The 26,429-nt window shown below is 43.3% G+C and overlaps 1 protein-coding gene across 4 annotated transcripts in view; it reads left to right on the top strand.

The window, feature by feature from the left end:
* Positions 1-26,429, top strand: part of LOC147246869 (leucine-rich repeat and fibronectin type-III domain-containing protein 2) — a 114,664-nt gene that overhangs the window by 54,405 nt on the left and 33,830 nt on the right. For 3 of the 4 annotated variants that reach the window (XM_086182497.1, XM_086182498.1, XM_086182500.1), the window contains exons 3-4: positions 14,963-15,078; positions 25,671-25,747. The gene's annotated coding sequence lies outside the window, so the exon portion shown is untranslated. The remainder of the gene's footprint in view (positions 1-14,962; positions 15,079-25,670; positions 25,748-26,429) is intronic. The other variant, XM_086182501.1, reaches the window with a different exon arrangement.

The following is a 26,429-nucleotide window of genomic DNA, read 5'->3' as shown; positions in this document are numbered from 1 at the left end:
GACTTGAGGAGCAGTTACTGCGTTGTGACTTGACAAAGACTGTTGCGCAGCTGTTCTTTCTCTCTGAAGTTCAAATCTATATCTGTTGAACACATCTGCAGAGTGTGGGATGACGTGCAATCAGAGACTGTCATCTTTCATCTAAAACTGGTTCTTTCTCTTAAAGAAGCCTGATATAACTCAGGATGCAATAGTAAAACAAGAGACGTTCTTATCTGCTGGCTGTTTTCCTGACGTTATTGACAGTTTTGGTTGAGGTCACAGCTGGAGAAATGTCAGCTGGCCTGCAGAACGTGTCCAAAATATCCAGCAGTGTGAGCAGAGATTCACCAGAGAGAATCTTCAGCCGAGTTCATTCAAATGAATCATCAAGCACAAGAGCTTCACCTGGGAATTACAGTTACATTCGAATAAATATCTACATTTGTCTCCAGAAACACAATTAGACTAATTTAAAAGGCATGTACAATACATCATTCATGAGCAGAATATTCACTGGGGGAAGTCAAAACTCACAACTGAACAAGCACCAATTCAAATGCAGAACCGTGCAATCATTCATCAATCATGAACAATCAGTGAGATAAATAGAAAACCCCTGCACTGCGGTTCTATGCCTCCAGTGTGAGTGTGTGTCAGTGACGTGACCTTTGACCACCAAACATATTAGCAGTTCACCCTCGATGTCACGCTCCAGTTACAGACTCAGTTTGGACTGAACTCATGTGTTGTGGTTTTATGTTTTGTTTTCTTTTGTCACTCTTCAGTTCCTGTTTTATTTTGAAGTTCACTCCCCTTGCGTATACTCCTTCCTGTCTTTGTCTGATTCCTGCCATTTTGGAGTCGTTCACCTTTGTCCCGGTCGGCTGCAGCCCTGTTCCCCACCCTCCTGCTGCCATGTTCTCCCACCTGTTTCTTGTTGCATCATCAGTAGAGTTTGTATTCAAGTTCAGTTTCTCACGTCTGCGTTGACGTGGGCTCAAACGTCATAAATGTCATCTTCGTTTGACAATGGCTGCCTTTAGTCACCCAAGATGTTCTGTGAAAGAACAGCTTATGAATAGTTTTCTTTTATTAAGAAGCAGAAGCTGAAAGGTTATGTTCATCTTTACCTGAATCGCTGCAGTGTGGGTGAGTGCAGGGGCACCTCCCCCACATCCCGTCAACCCTGTCAGCTGAAGGAGCATCATGGGAGTTCACCGAGAATTGAAAATATAACTTATTTTTCTCTCCTTCATTTCACACACTTAAGACTCCAGTTACTACACTGTATGAGAAGAATGTGTTATCAAGGGATGGGTGCCAGTACTCAGCCATACATGGGCTATAAAAAGACTAGTAGGGATAAGCTCTGACATTACAGGTTCAGCTCTCTGTGTTTGAGCAGTTTTAAAAGATTGTTCCTATAATTAGGCTTCAGAAGTGTTAGCTCTCTGCAAACCCAGTCATATAGTACCTATGTGCTTGTGTTTGAGTGTTTTTCCACTTCTCAACTTCTCTCAGGCCCTGTAGTCATGCAGAAAAAAGCTCAACGTGACCTTTTGTCAGAATGTGACTGAGCGACTGCTTACAAAGCTTCTCATGTTCTACTGATCAAAGAAGCGATTGATCGACGGATGTGTTTCTCTCCACCTTATCAACGGATGACACAATGGCAGGTAACAAAAGTCCTGCATCATGTAAATGTGGGGCAACTTTTCATTTGCCTCATCAGAGGAACTCTCTCTATTGTGAGGCTAAAAATAAAGCTGGCTCTTCATTCATTCCTGGTTCAGGCTCCAGAATCCTGCCGTTGCTGCTGGGCAGGATTCTGCAGACAGGCCTCTGCTGTCATGATCCTGCCTGGATCCTGGGTCTCCTGTTATATCGAGTCTCCCAGTGGTCTTGTCTCTTGTTGTGTTCAGGTGTTTGTCTTGTGTCATTTACCTTGTTAGCTGTGTTGTCATAATGGATCTCACAAGAATAGCAACACTAAGCATTTGTCTATTAAGTCAATTTGAGGGTTGAGAGTTTGGTGATTTGTGTCTCAACAGTACAAGATGGCATGGTGGCTGGTTTCTGTAGGCAAAAGTAAATCTCTGTCACATGCAGAACTTCCCAAAGAATAATTACGAGATACTACAATCAAAGGGTCAGCCATTACACCCAGCAGGCTGAGCCCTGTAATTGTTCCTCTGATGTACCTGCTGGGCTCGGGGATGGATCAGCAGCAGAGGAGCACAAAGGCGGCCCTTCCCTCCCCTCCCTGCTCCTTCCAAGCTCCTTCCCCAGTGCTTCCCTGCTCCTTCCCCAGTGCTTCCCTGCTCCTTCCCCGGTGCTTCCCTGGTCTCCAGTCTTGCCCCTCACCTGCTCTAAATCATCCTGTGAGCCATTCTAGTGTGTGAGAGGTCATTGTTTTACCATTCTAATAAGTGGTATTCTATGGTCCCGACATCCAAAAGGTTCCTGACTGATAAACAGCTGTGGTATCCTGGTGGTGGGGTAGTGAGCAGTGCTGGGAGGTTCATTCAAATGAAGACGTACAACGACGGTTGTTCCTTTTTGGTTGAAGTACCAAATGTCACATGTGAATAGATGTCTCAGAACCACGTCCTCTGCTCAGTCTCCACCTGCACCTGCACTTCTCATTTCTCACTCTGGGAATTTTAATTAAAAATCTACATAATTAGCCTTTATTCTGCATTTTAAAATGGTACAGTAGTTCCAAAATGGAAATTCAAATACCACAAAGTACACACACCCAATGGCTGCAGCATTTAAAATTAAGATTTAGCTCTTCAATATTGGTCTGATTTAATTTCAGGTGAATACAGCGTTCCCTGCTTGCATGAAAAAATGCCCTCAGATATGAGAGAAGAACACCTACTTCACTCTAAAGTCTCTGTTGGTTTTGGTGTGGAGGTTCTAATCAATGTGGCTCTTGCTCACCCTTGTGCACCAGCACGTGACTGGGAAAGTTGTGGCCTGTAATCTCTGGAAGTCAGACGTTCTTTACAGTAGAAAGGGTCATTTGAACAGCTCGCACTTAGCATTCATCTCTCCAAAAACAGGGGGAGCAGCACATTACCAGAAAGTTGGCACAAGCCAAGAGTGAAACTTTTATTAATTTGAGACCGGCTGGAAGACTGGTAGGTTATGGCGGATGGTTGTAATCGTCTCACTGTTGCCTCTTGAGGAGCGAAGACGTGTCACGAGTCAGCCTGCCCTGATGTAGTCTGTTCAGGCTAAAATGATCCCTCACAAATGATCCCTGGAGTGACAGGATTTCATTCCTTAAGAAATTTTAAAAAATGACAAGAGATTTAGTCTAAATGATGGGGGGGATATGTTTTATTTTTAATCCCATGAACTTTTGATGTCTCCACATGACAACATCAAGATGAGACAACTTCCCTCATCCTGTGTGATTTACTCTGACAGGAACCAGAGTCTGGTGGCTGGCTGTCACACCAAAGCAGCCAGCCACCAGACAAGGCCACGGGCGTCAGCAGCTTCACTTCCAAGTTGGCACCTCGTCCACAAAAACCAACACACAATGTCTCCGTCCATTACACAACTAAATGTGATGAGGCTCCACCTTTGAATTATAATACTTGTACCTTTGATATGAATGATAAATAAGAGATTTTGCTGGCGATGGAAGCATTAAATGACAGTTTGAAGTTGCTAGCACGATGCAGATGGTTGATTGTCTCATGACTATGTCCATCCACATCCTCTGGAAAAGCATCAGTCTCACAGAGATTTACAAAACCATGTAGTTCATGTTTATAAGCTCTCAAACAGCCGTGAAGAGCTTGAGGTGATCGGCAGGCGGTTGGACTGGTGGAGGGTGCTGGTGGGGCATGCAGTGACGGCATGGAGCTGATGCCAGTGAGGTACGCCTGCAAGAGGAGGACTGGGTGGTGTTGGTCAGCTGGTAGCCCAGAACTTAATGAATGGGCCAGTATGAACGACACAGCTCATGTAAGAGGTTGATGCAGAGATCGATGTCGTCATGGTGAAATGAGTGGAAGAGGGCAGCTCGTGGTGGTATTGGTTGCGCTTCGGTGGTGAAGTTCCACAACGTCAGCGTTGTTCTTTTACCAAATGCATTTATGCTTAAAAAAAAATCCCCCAAAAATGTGTTAATGTCTGAAGAGTTGATTTTCTGCAGTTGATAATTTCCATTAGCCAGGCCAAAAAAAAAAGCTGATCAAGACAAGCCAATCGTATTTCCTCATGCAGTATTGACCTGGTCATTATCTGCCAAAAGAAACAACCACAAAGGGACTGTGCCTCTTGTTGGAGTAAAAAGAAAGGGTGCATTGTAGGGTGACCTTTTCAAATGCCATCCTTTATCATCAAGTGGTGACCTTCCACAGCAGAAGAGCAGTGGCGCCACCGCAACACCACCTACTTGTACGAATTGGTGGAGATGGAAGTTTGAGAAGGTTTAATGGTTTGACTAGAAACAGGCAGCTAAATAAATCATAGACACCTTAGTGAGGAGAAACAGTGCAAAACTAATCCACAGATCTTTTTCATGCAAATATGTTTTGCTTTGTGTAGACATGCATGATAATGCGCAGCAGCTTTGCATGGCTGTGTGATGCGAGATAAAATTATGTCATATTAAGCTTGTTTTCGAGGTCTGTTTTGGATGTAATCCAGCTTACCGTTTACATCCTGCATGCATAAGTGAGTACATTACAACCTGACAGGAGACAAACATGAGCTCCAGGCCTTGGCTCTTTATGTAAGCCTCATCTCAGTATTTCCCCCCCAAACAGATTTTATACCAACAAAGAATTTTGAAATGTAAAATTGTTATTACTCTTGCATATGTAATGCATTTCCCCCCCTTGTGTACTTGTCATAAGCTTAAATATTCCATCTTGTGCACCACACTGGAGGGCTCAACTTACACAGTCAATTACTGGCTGGGGCTTCATCATACATCTTGCATGCAAATGAGACTATAAATACACCGACTCATCTCTGGGATGCATCGCCCTGTCAGGGTGTGAACCAGCGTGCTGCGCCAAACGGGAGGTCTCTCACTGAAACAGCTCATCGTGTCGCTATCAGATGCTCTGGAAAGTCAGAGTGTGAAGTGGAGAGAACTTTATTGAAACAGTCAGACGGGCTGATGTTCTTCATGCTTTCTTAGACTGATTTGTTTTATGGTAAATGAAGTAAAAATGTGCCCCCCCCCCCCCCCGATATGCAGGGAAGGAGCAGAATGCAGGAGGAGTCGGGCTGCCTGCGCTCCTTATAGAGCCTAGATATGGATTTTACAAGTCAGTGATGCATCATGCTATTTGTAGTGTAGTCTAACTATGCTGAGTGAATTCCAGCAGATTCGAAGACGGGGTGTAGCTTTACTCGGTGCTAACTGACAGTGATGATGGCTCTGCACTCAAGTTGCCAACACTCTCCTGAAATCTTGGGAGATGTGAAAGCTGTCAGCTCTAACAGGTTCATCGTGGAAAGGCACAACGCTGAGACGATTTTGATTTTCTTTCCCCAGTAAATAAGACTTCAAGGTTTGGGAGCCCAGAGGTGCCTTAACTTGAACAATCTTAAGTTATAACATTTATGGTATATTAAAAAAAAAAAAAAAAAGACTTTAGAATTCTGATTTTGGTCTAACTAGCTGTCATCCAAAATAACTGCAAGTTGTAGAATCTTGCTACTAACCAACCTGGTTGGGATAGTTTTGTCTGTGGCACTTCTATGTTGAACCAGTGTAACCGCTGGGCTGTTGTCTGCGTTGTGTATTTCGAAGACTGTGGATCTCTCTGGAGGAGCTCTCCATTTATTTCTGACAGTAGAAAACAAGAACAGATCCTCCATTAACCCGCGAGCATAAAACTCCAGCCCCTCCAGACACAGTTCAGATGATACAGAAGTATGTGAACATATTAAACAGCTTGAGAAACAAACTTTTAGCAGTAGTTTAACAGTACTAATACAACCAAATTACAGCAAGCCAAATATCGCTCACCTCTCCCATGGAGGATTGCAACAAAATGGGAGAAGCGAAGCGGGAAACACCCTTTTTGGAGCAGGGGGGCCCCCAAAGATGAAGATAGGGGTACAGAGGTTGAGTCTCACAAGTTCCACATATTATATATATGGAGGTCCAACATGTCAGGTAATTATAATATAAAAAGAACAAAGGTAGATTTATACAGCACTCTTATACACAGAATACGACTGCATAACTGACCTTGTTACACCAGCACTAGTCTAGCTGGTGCGGCTCACACTCGGTGGTTATTTCTCCTGCTTTCTCTATGCTGCTGATTTCAAAGTTCCTCGATTCGTGAGAGTGTAACAACCCCTAGTGGTGATGTTGGTGGGAGACTGAGATCGTGCAGCTCTGCTGGCTGCTGGGTTCTTTTGAGGAATCATTTCAAGGATGTACAACCAGTACAAATGGAGAGCAAGTTCATGGGGTAGAGGGTTCTTTACCCTGACATTACTGTGCAAGTCGCAGCGTCCTGAGCTTAATGCTGAATTACATTTGGTTTATTTCTGTTTCTAAAAGCTCGAGTGTTCAAGCCACTGTTGCAAAATGCTGGGAGGACGAGAACATCTAAAGATTAATTCAACCTGAGTAAGACTTGATATTTATACAAAAGCAAAAAGAAGTATTAGGAGAATATCTATAGAGCACAGCGAAAACAAAGACCCTGAACAGTACAGGTAATAATACACACAAGACACACATTAATATCTTCGATGCAGTGTTTTCATCCACAGCCGTTATTACCAGCATGAAGATGAATGAAAAGTATCGCATACGAATGAAAAAGAGGAGTTGGGGAAGAGGTGAGTGATAAACTCAGGTAGAATACTTCCTGCTTCATCCTCATCCTGACAGGCTCAAGTGACCTGCCTGAAGTGATGATGACACTTGATTTGTGTTCAGTCATTACCTACATAACAGCTCACTGTATAAAATATATGCCCTCTATTATGGTTCCTTTTATACATCCCTTTCTTCCTTCATTTGCATTCTAATATCTTTAACCATTCTTACGCGCAGGCTGCTTCATAGCGCACCTCTCCACTGTTCTCCTGGGAGAGCTCTGACTGAGAAGCGCCATGATGATGATGATGATGATGATGATGGTGGTGGTGGTGGTGTGAGGCAGGGTAACGTTAATACCTGTCGAGCCCACTTGGCTCTGAATTAGATAGCTGAGGCCCCACTGATGCTCACACTGCTGGAGAGTGAAGGAAGATTAGCAGCAGCTCAGACTCTCCCGTCCTCAGATGACCGTTTGGTACACAATTCCACCCGAGGCAAACTCACGAACGCACAACAGTTTAGCGTCTCGTCCAGACTGTTAACCTTGTTGCTGGAGCCAGAGCATTCATAGAGGGATGTAGCTGGAATGTTTAGAGGGTACAAAACTCTGCCATGCTGATACGAGGCCATCACATCCCAAAGAACAAAAAAACAAAATGGATTCTTCCCCAACCTCATTTCATTTTACTAATTAATTAAAATCCCATTTGCTACTTTATCTGTTATGGCTACTATGCTTTTCCCTTGTGGCATCATGATATTGCAGTAGGATTAGAAATACTTTATACTGTTACCACATGCATGTTTATACATTTACATGCAAATACAGCATATGTAACTGCGCGCACGCACACACACAGAGTCAGAATCATAGTATAATCAGCTACTCTACCTAGACAGTGGTACTGGGAAGTTACCCGGCGCTGCCCCTAATTAACACTGGAAAACACTGGATTAAGAGGTTCAAACCATGTTGTGTGAGGGTGATTAAAGTTGGGAGAAGAAAAGGAAACTGAGCTTTTCTTCAGCAACTTTTCTCCAAATGCTCTAAAACTCACTCTGCTCCGTCCAATGAGCCATTGAATTTGCAGCTGATCGCTTCTAACGAGCTGCGTTTTCACAGGACACGCTCCTCAGAATTCCTGGTGCATCCTTGCGTAGAAGGCCAGTACTTTGATGTCGCTACACAAAGTCACAATAGTATAAGGTAACTGTAGGAAACTCTGGCTCTTTGAAGACATAATGCATTAGCATTCAAAGGGACAGCCCCGACCCAATCACCCAGCGCTTGGATCAAAACAGCACCAGCAGCAGGGCGGGGGACGTGGACAGCATCCTCTCTGAGCGGGAATCTTTGAGCTGCTTCATTTGCAGCCTGTGTGTCAGGAGTAAATCCCTCCAGATAGATAATGTGGCGCTGCACTCAGCAACCTGTCATGCTATTATGACGGGTGTGTTTGCTGAGAGGGAGATTGGATCTGATTTAGCGGGACAGCACAGTAGCTCTTTGATGATCTGACGATTTAGGTGGTAGTCTTGGTAAGAAAGAGGGGTCTGCATTGTGTACATAAGCTTAGCTGGGAGTCACGAAAGACGAGACAAAGTCAGTGGAAACTCTCAGGAGCTGTAATGTCCTCACTCATTTATGAATGTTGCATTACAGAGGCGTACCGCTGAATAATGAGGGCAGCAGGAACCATTGTGTGAGCTCAGACACTCCAGAGATAGATATACAGAAGTATATAATGTACCATGGTATCGTTAATAATGCCTGTTTAATGTGGTCCTCAGGAGTGAGAGAGCTTAATTAACAAGAGAAGGTCAAAACTACAGCTGGGTGCCAACAAGGACTATCAGACCTATCACCATATATTGAGATACTAATTATGAGTTCCGGAATTTTTCAAAATAAAGCTAAAAGTACAACTGAGTCATCTAATAACATGGACATCACATATAGTCATAATCCAAACAAATTAAGTCCAATTTATTCCATTCAAACTTTTAATTCCGTGTTTATTAGAATGTGTTAAATACGTGCAGGAGCTGACCACTGTTGCTGAACACGTTTACTGTAATGTGGCTGCCATGACAACATACTGAACAATAAAGTGCATGTAAGTCGAAGTAAAATGACGTACCAGAACCATCTGCAGCAGAGCAGAGACAACATGACTTGAAATATGATGTGTGTGCTTTGGCTGGGGGGTACAGACAGCATTTTTTCATTATCATTATTATTTGATACTGTGAGATAGCGTAGCAGAAGCCTAAGTGGTAAATTGGCTCCCTGTTGGGCCTCTTCCTGCAGTATTGATCACCCAGTATTGATGAGGCTAGCACCCAGTGACTGCTCCCAACCTGATCTCGCGGTGACAAACCTGTTTCTAGTGCTTGCTTGTTACCAGCTCAGTTATTCTTTAGACGTTGCAGTGTCAGCTCTGAAAATTCATTCAAAATCCATTCAAAGAAGCGCGGTGACATCGGCAGACGGATGGGACGAATTGTTCCTGGATGAACATGAACCACAGATTTAACATAAACTTCCTCTGCTTTCAAAGCTTCCTTTATTAAGAAATCCATCCTTTTAGTGTTTGTTCAGAAGGAAGTTGGTTGCACACTCAGAGCATCTGGCTGCAGATATTCCCAGACCGCCAGCAGCAACACATGATTTTAAGATGCTAAGGGTATCCTCAAAACAGACTTAATGCCTCCGTAAAGCAATTAGATCTTAACATTTTCATTCTGTATTTTTATTCAGTAATTACCACAACATTCCCTCGCTTAATTCAAATATGCAAGAAGATAAGATCAAATCTAACACCAGAGGAACACAGCTGTCTGCTCTCCCCCTGCAGAAGTCCAGTTGAGGCTTTGATGGGGATCAGATGTGTTCTCGTGGCTAAGAGGACTTGCGTGTGTGTGCGCATGCGGGCCTCCATGTGTGTCCTATGTTACAACAAATATTCTGTATCTTAGTCATGTCCATAGATGTATGTCACATCTATTTAACTCCAGGTTTTGCTGTACTCTTGGGAAACATATATATATATATATATATGTATATGTATATATATATATATGTATATATATATGTATGTGTGTGTGTGTATATATATGTATGTATATATATATATATACACGTGTGTGTATATATATATGCGTATATACATATATATACACATATATATACGTGTGTATATATAAAAATATATATACGTGTGTATATATATATGTGTGTGTGTATATATATATATACGTGTGTGTGTATATATATATGTGTGTGTGTATATATATATACGTGTATATATATATATATATATATACGTGTGTGTATATATATACGTGTGTGCATATATACGTGTGTATATATATACGTGTATATATATGTATATGTGTGTATATATATATACATACATATATACACATATATACACACATATATACATATATTTACATATATATGTATATAGTTTTTTATATATATATATATATATATATATATATATATAGTGGGCAATCTGCCTCACAATTAAATGACAATGAATGATTAATCACGCTTAATTAGTAAACACAGACTGTAAACGTTGAAATGGTTCCTTGGTTTCCTCCATCCGCCATGATTGATCCTTCTAAGAGTGCAGAAATGGCAGGACGCAGCTTTAACACTGGCTCAGAGTCAATCTAATAGACCGCACATTCTCATTCTTTCCCTCTGCCTTGTAGCTCTTGCTAGCTTGCATCCTATCTGCAGTGTTTGGTATGTATGAGCATGCAGGCTCCTTGTTATACATCAAAAACCTGACAGCCGTCGATGATGATCTGTAGTGTTTAGGTTGTGTAAAGAAACCAGCTTCCACACATCTAAATCAATGCTCCATGACCGTGTGCCTTGATTAGCTTCTTCAAAGCATCTCATCTTCACGTGTGGTTTTTAAGTTTGCATTAAATGACAATGTTTGTGTCACTGCTGCGAGGTGCTGAGAGGCAATGCAGGACCTCTGTGTTCAGTTAGAGAAGCCATTTTCTGGCATTTCACTCAGTTACATCAACCCTAATCTAGAGTGACAGCTGTTGATGACCTACGCGACGCGCATGCTGACAGCAGTGTCTCAATTATACGGCGTGAAACTGTAACCATCTGAATTCTGGTTGAACTTTTACAGATTCATGCCTGTTTGCACTCAAACAATGCTAAGCTCACCATAAGGCAGTGTGGGCACTCGGGCTGCTGTAGGTGGGAATAGGGAGATGTGGAGAATGGCGCTTGCAGGCTCTGGAATCTCATTAAGCATATTGTGCTGCCAGCATCAAAGCAGAGGTGTACTTGGCGACAGCTCACCACTACAGCCACAGAAGTCAGGAAATCTCTGTGGCTTAGCAGCACCCCACACTGCCGAGAGAGCCTCTCAATGGGATTTTGGGAGGATATTCTCCAGCATGTCGGTGTGACTGAGGCAGAGGTCGTATGATGACACAAAAGGGAATGTGTGTGGAGCAATATTGGTAATTCCTATTTCAAGACGACCTCACAGAAAGTATGTGAAATGAACACGACCTCTGATGACCGCATGAAGTGGTGGTGCAGTGACTTGGCAGCTCCAAGTAAATGATGCCAGTGTAACACAAGTCGGACGCTACACACTCCCTGGTCCAACAATATCATGTGATGGGGGGTGAAAGAAGAGAGCGTGTGTACCTTTGTTGACTAGAGGTGGGTTAAAAATGTCTGTATACCGATATTTCATCGATGTGCATTTGTAGGAAAGATTATCGATACATAAATCCCAGTATCGATCTTTTAAAATGCGTTAGATTTTACCCGTTTATTTTCTTGTTTTTGTTTGCCCCTTTAGTCTCGCGTGATTTAGTGCTTAGTGCAACGTTATTACAGTCAGATTATCAGATCTCGCGAGATCCAGGCCATGTGCCCCCGATCAGAGAACAACAAGATGGCGGAAGTGCAACTTTAATCTCCGGCAAATTTAAGAGCCGATGTCTGGCAGCACTTTGGCTTTAAAAAAAACTGCGCCGAATTTGACAAAAATAATGCTGTGCGCAAAGTGTGCAAAGTATAGGTTAAGTTCAACGGAAATACAACTAATCTCTGGAGCCATTTGACGAGGCGTCACCCAGAGGACACTCAGTAAACAGGAAACTACAAGTCACTGCAACAACCCTCGCTGGAGAAAGCATTTGGGACCGAGTTTCCATCCACGCCTCCACGTGCAGAGAACATCACTTCGGCTCTGGCATTTTTTATCTGCAAGGATCTCAGACCATCCTGTGTGGTAGAAAATGTAGGCTTCAGACCCCTCGTCCAGACACTGGAACCACGCCATGTGCTACCGACACGGAAACAACTGAGTCAAGTCACAATCCCAAAGATGTACAGAGATGTTAAAAACAACGTCGCAACTGCAATGAAATCGGCAGAGAGAGTTGCCATCACTTGAGACAGCTGGACAAGCAGAGCTACGATTCCTACTTGACCATCACCTCTCGTTAAACTGACAGTCACTGGTCCTTCATGTCCCACGTTTTACAAACGCGGGCGATTGAATCTCGCCACACCGCGAGTCATCTTGCTGAGCTGCTGACTGTTTGTGGAAGTCTCAGTTGCCCTTCTGTTTTGAATGATGGTCATATATTTAAATAACAAGTGCATGATGTTGTATAACTATTGTTTAATGGTCAGTTCTCAATGTAAATATTAATATTTACTGATGCAGCAGGTTCGAGGGTTACTTTTACAATTGAATTTACAAGCATTAGTCCTTTGAGAATATCTTCCGTTACCAAACCAAAATTGGTATTGTCACTAAAATATCGTATCGTATATTGTATCGAATCGTATCGGAAATCGTATCGACTTGGGACCTAGTGTGTCGGAATCGTATCGTATCTGGAGGTCAGTGGTGATACCCAGCTCTACTGTTGACTCTTTGTTTACAACGTCACTGCGTGTGTTTGTACCAGCTGGTCCTTTTTTAGAATTAACAATATCAAACAAAGCAAATCATGCATTAAGATGTATATTTACTATGTAGCCTCAACTGAATCAGCCTGTCCTCCCCCCTGAACTGCAGTACTGAGGCCCTGCTCGGGCGTACTGAGCTATGTTCCAGTCAAATATGGTCAAACAAAACAGCCGTGTCTCCAACAGCTGCAACAAAAAAGAGCATGACATTTTTGCAGTTCTGCCCGGTAAAGGAAAGTAAGCTTTACAGAAAATCTCATCATTTTTCTGTTAATTTGGGTGAATCCACCCTTAAAATAAGCTGCAAATCTCCGGAGGAATGGGCAGGTTTTTAATGGAGAAAGTGCAAAGAAGGGTCATTTTCACGGATCAGGCCATCTTCTTTTCTCTCTCCGCTAGACCGCTGTGACAGTTCTCATCATGTGGTATCACACTGACACCATTTAATTTGGTGTCTCTTGTCCGTCGCCATAAGACTGGGGCTTCTTTTCTTTCAGCCAGAGGGATTTTCTGTCATTTACTATTCCACCACAACTGTCTGATTTGGCAGAGACAGATGTCTGGCAGATGCGGACCGTAACAAGAGCCTTGTTGTAGCAGAAAGTTGTATTGTTCAGCAAAGAGAGCAGTAATTGCAGGAACAGAATGGCTTTTGTTTATTCACCTCGGTCAGCGCCGCCTGGAGCTAGAATCCAGAATTTTACCAAAATATACACTCTAAAAGCTGTTTGTGTCGCACCTTTCTATCTGTGTGCTTTTGTCTTCTCCCATTAGCAACCAGAGGCGGCGATGTGTTCTGTGAGGACATGTGCTCTGACATGGTTGCTGAATTTTAATGAGGCATCAGATATTGCCTCCTTTCATAACACTAACCCAGAAATAGATTTAGTCAGGGAGGACTCCTTTGAAGGCTCATTTGGAAACATCACAGGTTGGCGTCCGGCCCGGCCTGACCTTGATGACTCTATCATATAGATCCCTTCTCTGACAGATTTACTCTTCTTTAATTATGAGGACCTGAATCAAAGACGGCAGCGATCCGATCGAAAGTCTGAAATACTGCTGTTCTACACCTACGGCTCTTTAACCCTTCGTATTATTGCAGCCACTGTGGTCAGGACATGTGCTTCTGATAGCCGATCCGCTTCATGACTAAGTCAATGAAAAGATCAAGGTTTTCTCTTCTGTATTTCGGCCCCGGAAAATGTTCAAAAATAACAAGAACTCTATCAGTAGTAATTTCAATTTCAAGATGTATTCTCAGAAATCCTCCGCCAGCAGATTCAAACGGAAAAGCTAATAAGATTGTAGCAGCTGTGCAGAAGTGAGTCGAAGATGAAAACTTGGAAGGCAAATACAGGAGGGACAATCAGTGGAATGTTCCGGAGCATAAATGTCATTAAAGCCTTGAGGTAATTTGTCTGTAATTCGTACAATACAACGCCAGATGCTCATTCTGCATCAAGGAGGCAGAAAAATAGAGGAATCAAAAATTTCTTTATGCTTTGGCTGCTTCCCCACCGGCCAGAAAAACAGGCAAACATCTGGCTTTTGTCTGCAATGGGAAACGGTAGAATGTATGACCTCCCGCTGTGGGCAGGAGCGTTTATCCTCTTCAGTCGCCACGGATGTAACACTAACCCGCGTGAATCCGCTGATCCGACCAGCAGCAGGGCTCCACAGCATAAACCGCGGTGACGGCAGCAAACGAACACAAAGTTTACTCAACGTATTGTTTTAATGAAGACCTCCAAAGTACAGCATGATGGAAACTCACTCACGTACTCGGCTGACGAGCGCCTCTGCACTCGTAGTGTTGACGTGGATCTTTATCAGCCATGTCGGTGCTCAGCTCCCTTTTGTGCCAAATAAGATGGGAACACAATTCTCTGAATGTTTTTGTGTGTACTTTTAATTTATTTGATTAAACGCTGGTGGCTCCTAGCTCACAGCGAGTCTTCAGACGCGTGCAGCTGAAGTACCTTGGGGCGTGCCAGTCGCACACACCAGACCTTAGCAGACAAATGTACTGATCACTTTAGACTATTTAGTGAGAATTTACAGGAGCTGAACCCTTCTGATACACAGGCTCACCTGATACATTTGGAAGGACTGCTGTTGTGTTTGGCGGTTTGGGAGTTGTACCCACTGATGTCCCCCTGTGCTCTGCTCCCCTCCAGGCGAGCCGACAGACTCAACTCTGACAAATGTGACTGCTGTCAAGAACCCACTGGCTTTCTGGGATTCATCAATATGTGTTTGGATACCTGACCAATGAAACTACAGATCTTGAACTGTGAGTACTGTAACATGCACAGCTTGATGGCTCACGCGGTAGGAAGTTGTGTTTGCTGTGTGTCTGTCTGCTTCTTCACGGTCATGACATCTGGTTAGCAGCTATTTTCACGATTGCAGTCACACCCTAAGATTCCAGCTGCCTGCCAGAGTCGTCATTACCTGGCTGATGTTTGCTGGGGCCAAAACCAGTAAATTTAATTTGTTGCACTTCAGTAAACTGTGATTTTTGCCATTTAACACAAGTTTATGAAATCTTCTAAACAATTAATATCAAAGAATATTCATTCCCAACTCTAACTTTTGACATTTGCAAGACTGCAGACAAATGTACGTTAAGGAAGAAGAGGAAGGAAAGGAAGCCCGTGAATCATCTTTGCAAGGTGAAGATGCTGCATGAATTTAGGGTTTGTAGTGTCAGCAGTGAGAGGAGAACTCCCCTAAACTTTTCATCCCCTAAAAACAAAAGCTTTTCTCAAAAATGTGTCATTCTTAACGTAATCTTCTTTAAACCATTTTGCCACATATCTCCAGTCAGCATGTGTTTCCTGTTCCACAGTGACTGGATTGATATAAATCGTTTCAACAGGACAAACGCTCAGCAAAACCCTGCGCATTCTGATTTACAAAGTTGGATTCGTCTCTTAAGCTATCTCCCCAAACTCTCTCCTCCTTTCTCATTCCATCATTCACCAGTTCTGGGAGAAAATCGCCGTCATTTACCGCTGTCATTGCAGAGCTCATTGTTCCCTATTATCCCAGGGACAAAGCTGCCGTGACATTGAGTTAATCCGCTTGTTTCAATTTTGCTTTTGGGGGAAGAAAACTGATAAGGAGTGTTCAGGTAAGTGATGGCAAAGAGGCGACGTACATCAGGCAAAATGGACTGCCATGATTGGGACGGCAAAGAGAGCGATAAAAGGGCAATCTGCCGAGAAATTAGCTTGATTCCCCCAAACATGTCAGGAATGTGCTGGCCAGGCATGGAAGGTTCTGTCTGGGATTGATGGAACTTTGTTCCCAGTGTCTGACAAACGTGCTGTAACAAAGAGAGTCAGAGAAGTATTTTCTGAAATCAGGGCAGCTGATCGAGGCAGAGACTATCATTGTCATCATCTTCCTCATCATGAACAAAGCGCTGTCAGAGGTCACTGGAAGAAATTCTCTGTCAGTTTGCAAACCTTTTGTGCTGGCCACTTAAAAGTGTAATGTCATCTGCACCGCTCAGATAAAACTCTTTCCAGGAGTCTAATTATAGCCAGTCAAGCGCTGCATTGTGAATCTACTCAGCTCAGCTAATTACACAGAATATATGCAAGAGACACAATTAGACAAGAGACGGAGAAGCTGATTCAAACGAAGAATTAAGTCACATTAACCACTTATTTCCTGCTCGATCCAGCAGATGTTGTTGTTCGGGTTGTGAGCAGGCTCAGGAGTGTAGAGGACCCTGACACAGGTGTTCAGGTGGGCTGGTCACACTCACAAGTGCCATGGCACGGAATCGTGCTTCAGCCGCCCACCAGAGGCGTGACGAGACGACATCATCTGGTCTCCCTCCTCCACCTCCTTTTCTGGTTCCAAGTCCTGAATGCGTTTACACCACGCGCGTTTATACAGATCAGACACAAACGGTCCAGAGAGAGTTCAGAGAGCTAATTGCTGTAAGTCGTTTGATTCGTGCGAGCATGTTCAAGGCCACGAGTGTATTTGTCGTCATCTTACCAGCTTGAGTGCTTCTACCAGCACCAGGACTGAGTGTGTGACCCGGCCACACACACATTAGTAGAAATGTTCGGGAACTAAAATTAGAGTCGGATATTGTCAAACTCACCAATGCATGAATGAGAATTCGCTGCTAAAGTGTTACAGAAAAGGCAATTAAACCAACTAAGAAGAAACTTAATTAACAAAACAAATGTCATAATTACTGGTCTGCCTTCAAAAATTATCTACAGCCATCTGCCCCTTCTGCTTTGATGGGACAGTGCAAGTAATAAAATGCCACTTGAGGGCCGGATATTGGAAAATTAAGCAATTAAGTAGAAACTCATTCATGAATCCCTCTAAGGTCACTGGGAAACTCAACTTCAACATTTGCAGTGTGAAGAAGACATATTTATCCAGGCGGGCACCGGCCTTCTTCCTCCGTCCCAATTTAATATCAGCACGCGGCCTATAGATTTCATTTGTCAGTTCTTTCAGTCTCACCTCATTCTGGTCTGCAGTCCTCTGTGTCATTTTAGAGCTTCCTAGGAGTTAAGGTGAATCTGTCCTCTACCTGACAAACTGATGCTCCCTCACCCCCCCTCACCCCCCACCCGCTACCAGCCTCACTACTCTCCTACTGCAGTGTACAAGAGTCCTGCCATGCTTCACTAATCCTCCTCATTAAACCAGGCCCCAAGGCTCCTGTTATTCCCACATGCCTTGTACCAGACTCATGGCTTTCATCTATGGCGGCATGCATGTGCACATGTCATGAATTTGCCTTGTGCAGGATGGTACGTATGTCAGGATTTGGATGTCTGTGTCATCCACCAGAGAAGCAGCTGTTCTCACTCCATCTTGGTGGAGAGGAAATTGCATTGATTACACTCATGCTGCGTGTGCTGTTCTTTCATGAGGCCTCTATCAATGTCTGGGTTACCTTTGACTCTCAGGCTTTTGACACACATTCTTCACCCACACTGATCACACTGGATGCAGGTTAAAGTGGCTCTGGAGCCCATTTTCATCCCGGGTTGTCAGACGCGACGCTTTGTCACAGCCCCGGTGTCTGATCCAGACACGCAAGGCACTCGTTTGTGTGTGAGTGACATCCATCGGGCTTTCAATTACAAGGCACTGTGTGAGTCACGCGTGTGCAAATGAAACAAATGTGTGTCGTATAACCTCAACCGTTACATTTCTTCGACCATGTGTCTCACCAGACCTTAAACATAAGGTTGATGCATAATACGAGCCATCTTTATTTATTAATTTGGGGAGTCTCCATTCTTAAAGGGATACTTCTCCCAAGACAGATCCAGCCATGTTGAGCTTGAAGCAGCAGTAACAAACATCACCAAAAGGTAAAAAGACAAGGTGTTCTTTGAATTACTGAGCATTCAGCTGGATAAAGAAAATGTAGATGATAACAGAAGACGCGCTTGAGCGTTTGCGAACAAACCTTTTTGGACAGTTTTGCTGCTGTTAGCTGTCAGTTTCTATTAGCCTCAAGCTAAATATACCTTGTCGGCTCTTTCTGAGCTCTGGAGTCACAGAGGAAGAAAGAAAGATTTAATGCAACAACTGTTAATAACACTTCCGTGTCTTCATATATTAGACCTCCTCTTTGTTTTCTATACTTCCAGCTGATTGGAACATCCGCTGAGAGTCTGTGGGGGTAGAGGGAGGACACAGCAGGGGGCGGAATGTTTCAGGGGGACAGGACTTCAAAAAGTTTGGGAACTTCTATCCTGTACCAAGCTTGACCCAAGCTTCACTGGAAAACAAATATGTTTCACAGCTGAAAAAGTGAATTTTCTAGACGGAGTGTAATTCCATCCACTCTGCCGCTTGTGTAAAGTTTATGGCAAAGCAGAGTGGCAAAATGCTCAGGGAAATCTATATTAACTTCCCTTTGAAGTTACCCGCACAGCCCATGAGCACTTTAGATTTCTTTTTTAAAAGCATTTCTGATTCATCTGAGACCAATTTGAAGCTACATCGTCAAGGCCAACCTGCATCTGAAAATCCCAGAGTTGCAGCACACCCATCCAGTCGTATAACTCCCTCTGAAAACAGGTCCAAAGCTGCGGTGTCAGGCAGCGGAGGATGGATTTGAAGGATCCAAATCATCTGCAGTGATACTGAATCACAAAGGTGAGCTGGAGCTTTGGTTCACTGGAATATGCTCAGAGGGATTGGATGTCCTATTTATACATTCATTTTATATAATCCAGGAGGGGGGGCGGGTCTAGCAGAGCCTGGTACCATGAAGATAAAAGGTTTTTCATCCAGCTGTACAGTTTAATGAGTCGCTCAGAAGAAGTGAAAGGTGACTATAGTGGTGTCACCTGACCAGCTGAACCTGACGTGCCCCCCTCATTCTCCATGATTATCTCTTCTATGGCTTTTAGCTGTTTAGAAATGAGACAACGCTTTAGTTTTTAAATCAAAAATACTCTTGGATTGACACAACAACTACACAGTCCTCCTTCGTGTACTGAATGTGTCAGTAGTGTACTTATGCTAATTAAATGTATGTGTAATACAATATGTATGATTATATGTGTGGGCAGGAGTGCAAATGCATGTTTGTGTTATGAGTATATATATATGTGCATCTGGAAAAGCATCTGCAGTACATCGTACAAGTACATTGTGTATGTTTAAAGAGATACTTGTCCCAAAAGCTTAGTTCTGCCTTTTATGGACTTTTTCCCCCTCCTCATTTCTTATCTGTTACTGCAGAATGCAGGAAGAGCCAGCCACACTTATTTAGCTTCAAGCTAACAGTGATTGTTGGCTGACAACAGCAAGTCTATCCAAGAATGTCTGTATAACATTTTTGCCTTGAGCTTGTCATCTAGAGAAGAGAATACATTCATCAGTCCACCCACTTTAACGCTACAACACCCGAAGGTGCTCAGATGTTTCATGCAGCCCTTCTCTGCCGTGCTAGCTATCATTTGCGATAAATGGCCACTTGCTTTACAAAGATGAGCGAGGAGAAGAGCCTCCGGGCCCCAAACAAGACCTGTGGTATTGTTACTACTGTATGCATCTTCTCTCAAACATTTCCCTTTCTTCATTGCAACTCTTGACTGAAGCGTAACATTCAAGTAAATGCCAAGTAAGCACACAAGCGGCACCTGTGTCATCAGGTTACCGCATGCTCTCCATTATCACTGCCATATAAATGTCACTTTTTGAATTCTTATTGGTATTAAAGGAAACTTCTCCTTTTTTATAGGACCATGATTGCCACACACCTGTGTCTGGCTGAACCTCCTGATTCTTAAATAAGTAATGATACGTCTCCATCACTCTGGGAGACTCAGTAGCATTTTAACATTGATGTTTATGTTCAAAAATAAAACTAAATCACAGCGTCTGGATCTTGTTCTTGGTACAGTAAAGTACCACCGAGCAGGTCATGTACAAGCCTTCGATGATGATGATGATGATGATGATGATGAGGAAGAACTCTTCATGTCGTCATGATCTGCTGCTGCAGCTCGCTGGATGAGCCCATCAGCTTTTTCAATCGAAAAAGTGTTGACGTGTATTCTCGCTGCAGTGGATGTTTGTAAGTAAATGTAATTATTCTGTGAATGAGCAACCAGGAACACGAGTTGCATCCAAATTTGTATGTAGCCTATTGAACTGTATTTTTAAGGAACAAGCTTCCTCCAATAAATTCCCTTTTTAAAATTAATTTTGTTATTTTGAGCGTGTAACCCAGCAAATACTGTGTCATCTTAGTATAATTGGAGGTAAAAATAGACACAGGATACTTCATTTCTAAATGGCAGCTTTTCCCTTGAAGTGATTAAGGGTTGAACTTCAGCGTAACTATTAACAGTGACGTGCAAGAAGAAAACATCTTAAAAAAGAAATGATTCATTACTGTTCAGTGATAAAATATCTAATTAAATAGAAAAATGTTATAAGTTATCATGAAATTATACAGAGGTTACACTTTTTAACTATCTATCTAATGAGAAACCAAATTAAATTAGGTTTAAATTAATGAGAAAAATAATTGAATGAGTGAGTAACTCAACATCTGACATCTGCTGGTGTGATCTTTGGAAAGATGACGTGACTGTCGGCTCAACTCAATGAATGTAGAATTGAAACATCATCAGAAAAAAAAGATGGAGAGAAAAGTTTAACAAGAGACTTTTCATTTTTTCCTGCAACACATCATTAATTGTGGAAGGAGAACGTTGTGATGTCTGCGACAACGTCAGTGTTTACATCATTAGCCTAGCTTGAGCTCAGCAGCGCGGGGTCAGTCTGTGCTAAGGTTAGCAGCTCCTGAATGAACCAGCAGCAGCGAAGGAATCAACATTTGTGTTGTGACATGGATGAATTAACATGTTTATCAGACACAAGTCATCAGCAGGGCTCAGATGTTTCCTGATCTTCCGGGAGACTTCCACACACGAGTATTTGTCATGATTAAAGCTGTTCAGGTCCTCTGTTCAAGGGTCATCCAGCCAAACACTGTTTTCTGCACCTGCCAGGACATGTGAGATCAGAGTGACATCTTAAACTTGTGTGTTCTCGAAATCCAAAATGTGTAATAAGATCCTGGAACTAAATACTTATCAGTGGATGCATTTGCCCATCCATCTCCTCCTCATGAACTTTGTGTTTTAACTGAAAAGAGTTCAGTGTCACAACAATCCTGGACACGGGAGCTGTCGACTATGAGGACGTAAATTTTGAAGGCTTCTCAGCTTCCTAGTCTGGTTTGCGCAGGCTTGTGTGTCTTTTATTAGCTGTAACACGGCAGGTAACACCGAGCTTCAACCACGGTTCTGCTTCTTTCAGGCACGGATGAAGAGTCTGATGACTGCAGCTTGCTGTTTCTTTGGTTTAGTGAAGTCTGCCAGTCAGTCATAGTGACCTTTGACCCTTCAGCACCAAACTCTTTTCAGAAAGACTCTTTAGAGATAAAGCTGCTGTCGTTGGCGTGTAGTACACAGATCAGAACCACTGGGTCTCTGGGTGAACATCGTCCCCCAGGAAAAGTCCGGGAGTTCTTTGAGGGCACAAGAACAAAGTACCCTGACTGTGACGACGCACTGCTGTGCACCGGTGCTACGAGTCCTGTGGTCCTCACAGTTGCTACTGTCCTGCCAAATGATTGAATCCATTAGTGGCATTAGGCCGTGTCTGCCTCAGGGATGTTTTTGTCAAATGTTCTGGTCTCCTGTTTAGTTCTTGTCAATTTGACACTGCATTTCACTTTTATATCCAGACGCTCTTATTTTGTATTCAGTCAGTGGAAGGAACTGTTTGTCAAAGCACCTGGAGGGAGGACGAGGAGCTCGGAACATGCAGTACTGGGCTCGGCAGGCCAAGTCCAGATGGCCAGTTTGCTCAAACGGTGTGTGTGTGTGTGTGTGTGTGTGTGTGTGTGTGTGTGTGTGTGTGTGTGTGTGTGTGTGTGTGTACACATCATGAGTTGTAGTTCCGCTAGTAGTCAAAGAACATGTTGTTGGGTAGTAATGGGAAGTACAGTGTTGAGGTATCTGTACTTTACTTGAGTTGACTTTGTACTTTGACATCACTACATTCCACAGGAAACATTTCACTCCCCTCCATTTATCTGTGACCATCAGTTGCTGGTTACTTAAAAGAGAAAACATTAAAAAAAAAAAAAAAAACCTGACGAAGATGTGTACACACAAATGTGAACAACTTCAAGAGTATAAAAGCAACTGAAACACACACACACTCACACACACACACACCGTCAGAGGTCAGAGGATTGAACTCTCTGAAGCACTGGAACACGCAAGCATCATCAATAAAGTGTACCTAAGAAAGCTCAATATCAAATACCTACTTAAGTACTATATTATCTGAGTATTTCTTCTTCTACCTGAGTAAGGGTACTTCTTCCAACGCTGTGTTTACATACATTTTAGTGAAGAGCCATCTGTAATTGCCAAGTTGGCTATCATACAAATAAAAGTGTAAAAAAAAAAAAATACTTTGGATTATAGTGGAAGCTGAAAATGACTCAGTAAAAAGCATTAATTAAATCACATGACAAATTCATTCATAAAACTGAGCGTGCACTGTGAACCTTCACAGATTACAGCTCAGAGGATTCGACGGCCGATCAACTTTATAGTCAAAAACCAAGAAATTAAATTCATCAGCACCAGCTACCTCGCGTGTGCTATCCGCAGTGGCGTGTGAACAAGTGTGTGTGTGTGTCCTTCCTTTTCCTTAATGCTACTTGGAGCGCTGCACTGGCTGGATAAGTGGCCGCAGTTATGGAGGGGAAACCGCATGGACTGCGTAATGACAATGTGTGTGAATTCGATAAACTCTTTTCTCAGGGGCATTAGAACCGCCCTTGTGGAAAATGTGATTACACTTCTCTACAGGAGCTGGCGTGTATGACGTGAGTGCTGAGCAGCTTGTCACTGAGACCTCCGTTTGTCTGCTGCCTGTTATCCACTAACAACTTTGACATGCACGGAATGTCCAAGGAGGACTGTGGAAGAGGCGTGTGTGTGTGTGTGTGTGTGTGTGTGTGTGTTAGTGTGAGCTAATGACTCAATGATGCGTAATGTGCGTGACACCATGTGTTAGTTACTTTGTTAGTTCAAGGAATTGAAATATGGAGTGAAAACATGCTGTGGTGGCAAAACGGAGGGTTTTTAGTTGGAGCCAGAAAGCGAAAAGCCCACTAGCTACCAGAGGGTGTTCCTGACAGCCTTGGAGCTGACTCACACTTGGTGGAACAGATCAAATGTGTGTATGAGTGTTCTTTTACATCAAATCAAACACCTTAATCTTTCAAATATAGACTTCAGGGGCACCATGAAGCTACAAACCTTTCCAGCATGTCGCATGTGTTGTGTTACAAGTCAACGTTGACCGGGCCTCCGGGTTTTGAGTTCTCCGGTAATGTAGCTTCAGCTAATCTTGTTTTAGCAGCAGGCCCATGATGTCATACTGTGTGAACATCGTTGCTGCCAACAGAAACAGATGCGGTGCAGGTACTAAGCTAGGTAGCTACTATGCTAGGTAGCTCCTGCAAAGCCAATATGACCTCAGAAATATGGGAAATGACCTTTGATGTTGCAGCAGATAGTAGTGGTGATTACTTGATTAAATGTTCCAGCAACACAGGAACAAGAGACAGTTGATAAGGATCCTTCTTTTTCATGGTGCACACACAAACGTCCTGGTTCAACAGTGTAGCGCTATGGGGGGGGGGGGGGGGCAGTTTCTATATCGTTATGCACTGACGACAGTTTGAACAGTCGGCCAGTGGCTGGATGAGCCTTCTGTCAGTCATGGGATGATTTCAACTAATAAGATCAACAAACGCATTTTGGTCATCTTTCCTAAGTGAGACTGCTTCCTCTGTCATGAAACCACACCCCTATCTCCTCAAATGATGCTGATTGGTCACAGAAATAATGAACAACCTGAGGCCTGATGGATGGTTCCCTTGTGAAACCAGCAGCTTGATAAGGTGAAGAATGAAACAAGGTGGTTTCACCTCCTTGGTTCAGTAGACGGCCGTGCGAGGACTCCCTCTGTGCGCCCGCAGGGTTGTGTCGTAAAACTGAGAGAACATTCTCTAAAAACCCCTCAGTCCTTGTGCTAGCTTGAGTTTATGGTTATTGCTCAAAGCAAAGTGTGTTCAAAAGTTACTTTAAAGAGCAGAAAGATTGTTAATTACAGTGGCAGGAAATCTCAGGTGATCTGCATCACGCTACATCTCAGATCAGTTGGCCTGGAATAGTCGGGTCAGGGGATGTTTGAGTTGTGTTTCAGTCTCGGGGGTAAACACGTAGTACTTCCTGTCTCAACACACAAAAAACGAGGTTGGGATTGTTCTTTTATAGAGTCCCCCGGTCAACAGAAAAGTGTTGATAAGCCAGATCTCTCGCTGAAATCAAAGCACTGTTGAGAGTGCAAATCAAGCCTTCAGCCTGACTATCTCTGCTAGATCACGAGGGATGCAGGGGTGGGGGGGTGAGTGGGGGTGGCAGTGTGTCTGAGCAGAGAATAAGGTGTGTCGTGAGCCCCCTGAGAGAGGCATGATGGGAAAAGAAGTGTGAGAATGTGCATAAAAGCAACGGCGGTGTGGAACAGGGAGGCTAGATCGTGCTGTTCCCGCGTGGGAGTGCAGAGATAAACACCTCCAAGGATTGTCACTGAGGAGGAGATGCTGACTATGAATGGAGGAGGAAGGCGGAGCCGTTGATTCCTTAACAGTGAGCACAGGAACACTTCCTCACCCCCCATTTATCAGTTGGAGGGGCCGTATATTTAATTCCTCTGAGAGAGGATCGCTGCATGTAAAACATCACATGAATCCCCCCCAAAAAATCATATTTACATGCACACCAGCTCACCTTCCCCCATTCATATTTCATATATGTGTACATATGTGGACGTATGTATTCAAAACAAACAAACAGTACTGCTCTGGGGGTTTATTAAGGCAAACAAGGACAAATGGCCATAAAAATCAGAGTAAATAGAAAAATAATTGTGTGTTCAGTCAATGCCAACACACTTGGGAGCACAAACACCCCACTGTGCTCTGTTTCAATAATTTTTCATGCGCTTGTGCCTTAAGGAGATTTTTGTTTATTCAGTAAATGATACCACTGAATGTTCCATAGCTTCTAATAGGCTCACTACTACTCTGTATGTGGCAGCGCCCACACCGTTGGGGATCACGTGACCTTGTTACTGCAGAGTCCCAACACACAGGTTGACATGTCAGGTGTGTGGCGGGCATTGAATGTGCAGCTGATTGTTGCTTCTCTCCAGCATGGAGATGGCGAATTGGAGGGAGAATGAAGAGTTTTCTTGTTTGTTTGTCCTCTGCAGGCTCTTCTCTTCCAGCGTGAATGTGCAGCCTTGAGTTGTTTCCGAGGGACCATATGGCACAATACCACAGTATATAGGTAAGAGTGTTTCCTCTCCACTCTATAAGTTTTAAAAGTGTAGCCTGAAATCACCCAGTGAAAGTGTGTGACCTTTCTTATCAAAGAACTCACAATCCAAACTGGGCTTTGGCAGGATCGTCACTGCTCTTAACATGATAAAAGTGGCAGAAATCTCGAGGGGAAGAGGATCAACTTGAGCCTTTTACACCAGATTTGTGGATTTGGAGAATTTCTTCTTAAACTCTCTCTATCTTTCACCCCTGCGTGATACTTTGTATCAGCAAAGGGAAACACTGGTAATGTTACCATGAGATAGGGCTTCCTGAAACATAAATTTGTCTCATGAAAAGCAAAATAAAAGATCACACAAACATGATTAAGAACCTAGTTGGAGCCCAAGTTGTGTAAGCCCCTCACCTAAAGATCCCTAATCATTTGGGCTGGATAACAAGATTAGGTTTTTAAGTCTCTATATACTCAGAAACTGAAATTATATAGACGGATTAATAAATAGTAACTCCCAGCGCACGGAGGATGCACTGAGGAGTTTCATAGCCTGAGGAAAGAAGCTGCTCTGTTGTCTGGTGCTACAGCAGCAGATATATTTCTGTATCAGGCGGCAGAATCGTAACCCGGCGATGGTCCAGGTCCAGGTCTAGGTTCTGGACCTCACGCCCAGCCAAGCGGATGCAGTCTGGTC

Source organism: Aulostomus chinensis, chromosome 17, assembly GCF_037954235.1.
Source record: "Aulostomus chinensis isolate RoL2024-O1b breed Wild chromosome 17, RoL_Achi_v1.0, whole genome shotgun sequence".
Taxonomy (NCBI): Eukaryota; Metazoa; Chordata; class Actinopteri; order Syngnathiformes; family Aulostomidae; genus Aulostomus; species Aulostomus chinensis.
Note: the sequence above shows the minus strand (reverse complement) of the source record. Positions and strands in the feature narration are given on the sequence as shown.